Genomic DNA, 2490 nt, shown 5'->3' on the forward strand with positions numbered 1-2490 from the left:
CTCCTCCATGTTGATGCAAGACTCTATCACTTGCATCATCTTGCATTCACCAACCCTCTTTTCTTCTTCCTCCTTGTACTTGAGAGCCTTGTGGATTGAAAATGTGAAGCTCTCGTCATTCACTCTAAGGGTGAGTTCGCCCTTAGCAACATCAATGAGGGCTCTCCCCGTTGCCAAGAAAGGGCGCCCCAGAATCAAAGGCACATCTTTGTCTTCCACCATGTCCAAAACAACAAAGTCCACCGGGAAAATGAAATTGTTGACTTTCACTAGGACATCTTCTACTATCCCCTTTGGATAGGAAACGGAACGATCTGCCATTTGAAGGGCAATTGTGGTTGGCTTGATGGTGCCAATCTCTAGCTTGTTGAAGATTGAGAGCGGCATCAAATTTATACTTGCTCCCAAATCACACAAAGCTTTCCCAAAACGATCATTCCCAATATCACAAGGGATTGTGAAGCTCCCGGGGTCCTTGATCTTGGTGGGGATTTTTCTTTGGAGAACGGCACTACATTCTTCGGTTAGATTGACCGTCTCATTCTCTCCCATCTTCCTCTTGTTTGATATGACCTCCTTTAGGAACTTTGCATAGGAGGGCATTTGTTTCAAAGCTTCAATAAGTGGAATGTTGATGTGCACCTTTCGAAAAATCTCAAGAAACTTGGAGAATTCATTCTCCACATTCTTCTTTTGATGTCTTTGAGGAAAAGGGATTGGTGGGCAATAAGGTGGTGGAGCCACGTACACCTCCTTCTTCTTTCCTCTATCTCCTTGTTCCTTTGAAGGGTTGCCATCTCCAACTTCAACCACAACACCACTTCTATCTTCTTCGTCGGGCATCTTGGGCTCTTCATATGTTGTCCCACTCCTTAGAGCAATGGCCTTGCAATGCTCCTTGGGATTCACGATTGTGTTGCTTGGGAATTGCCCTTGTTGGTGTTGATTGTTTATAGACTCGGCAATTTGTCCCACTTGTATCTCAAGCATTTTCAATTGCTTGGCTTGAGCCTCTAACTTCTCATCCGTTCTTGTCATGTGAGCTTGAGTCGTGGTCATGAACTTCATCAATATTTCTTCAAGGTTGAGCTTCTTCTCTTCCTTGATCATGCCATGGCTCACCGCAAATCCGGGCGGTGGTTGCAAGAAATTGTTTGGATTGCTATAGGAGAGGTTAGGGTGGCGGTTAGGTTGGAATCCTTGAGTGTATTGCCCTTGCCCTTGGTAGCCACCTTGTTGTTGGGGCCGGAAGTTCGCATAGCCTCGGTTGTTGTTGTTGTTGATGTAGTTCACATCCTCGAAGCTAGTTTGTTCTTCAACCACGGGCTCTACCCTTGACATTGATATAGCATCAATCTTGCTATTCATGGCGGTCAATTGAGCCGTCAAAAGAGCTATCGGATCCGAGCTTGTTGTAGCCGCCACCTTCTTCAAGATGCTCCTCTCCGTTGGGAATTGATGGCAATTGGTGGCCAAGTTCTCTATGATGTGAGCGGCCTCCGCGTGGCTTTTCTCCAACAATGCTCCATTGGCCGATGCATTCATGTCTCTTTGCATCTCACCACTACACCCGGTGTAGAATACACAAATGATTGTGTTTTGGTCTAAACCATGGTTAGGGCACTTCCTTAGCATCTCTTTGAATCTCTCCCAAGCTTCGTAGAAGGATTCTCCATCAAATTGGTGAAATTGGACTATGTCCTTCTTCATCTTCATGGTTCTACCCGGAGGGTAGAACTTGTTGAGAAACTTTTGAGCCATGTTCTCCCATGTAGTGATAGAACCACCCTCTAAAGATTGGTACCATGTCTTGGCCATGCCCCTTAGCGAAAAGGGGAAGAGTCGAAGTCGAATGGCATCCTCCGGGACTCCATTCATCTTGATGGTGCCGCATATCTCCAAGAAGTTTCCAAGATGTCCATTCGGGTCATCTTGGGAAAGACCGGCGAATTGGTTTTGTTGTACCATATTTATGAGGGCCGGCTTGAGCTCAAAATTGTTGACGTTGATTCTCGGGACATGCACTCCTCCTTGTTGGACAATGGGTTGGAACATATTGCTAATAGGTGGTGGTGGAGGTGTATTTCTTAGAGCTTCTTGCTCATTGATTTTCCCTTGCATGGCTTCTAATTGCATTTGAAGTTGACGGATTAAGTCGTGATTTTCCGCCATAGCTTCCTCCAACTCTCTATCTCTTCTTGTTCTTGCTTTGTTGTGTCGACAAAAAGCTTCAACCTCAAGGTTTATAGGTATAAGAGGTGCACCCTTAGATCTTGTGTTCATACACTACCTATCAACCAACAAGAACAAGAAGTCAAAACACAATCTTAAAATAGAAAACAAAAATTAAAGCAAGTAAAATGTCTAAAGTAGTTAAGCACAATGAAGCAAAATATCACAAGCAAAGAAACTAAACTAATCCCCGGCAACGGCGCCAAAAACTTGTTCGCTAATATTTTCACCACGCCGCAAGTATACGGGTAGTTGTAA

General features: G+C 44.6%; 1 non-coding gene across 1 annotated transcript; it reads left to right on the top strand.

Moving 5' to 3' along the window:
- The first annotated feature begins 1606 nt into the window (after positions 1-1606).
- Positions 1607-1713, top strand: LOC131019220 (small nucleolar RNA R71). The gene has a single exon (XR_009100141.1). It is a non-coding gene; the product is annotated as a small nucleolar RNA R71 (small nucleolar RNA).
- The last annotated feature ends 777 nt before the right edge of the window (positions 1714-2490 follow it).

This window comes from Salvia miltiorrhiza, chromosome 3 (genome assembly GCF_028751815.1).
Source record: "Salvia miltiorrhiza cultivar Shanhuang (shh) chromosome 3, IMPLAD_Smil_shh, whole genome shotgun sequence".
Classification (NCBI taxonomy): Eukaryota; Viridiplantae; Streptophyta; class Magnoliopsida; order Lamiales; family Lamiaceae; genus Salvia; species Salvia miltiorrhiza.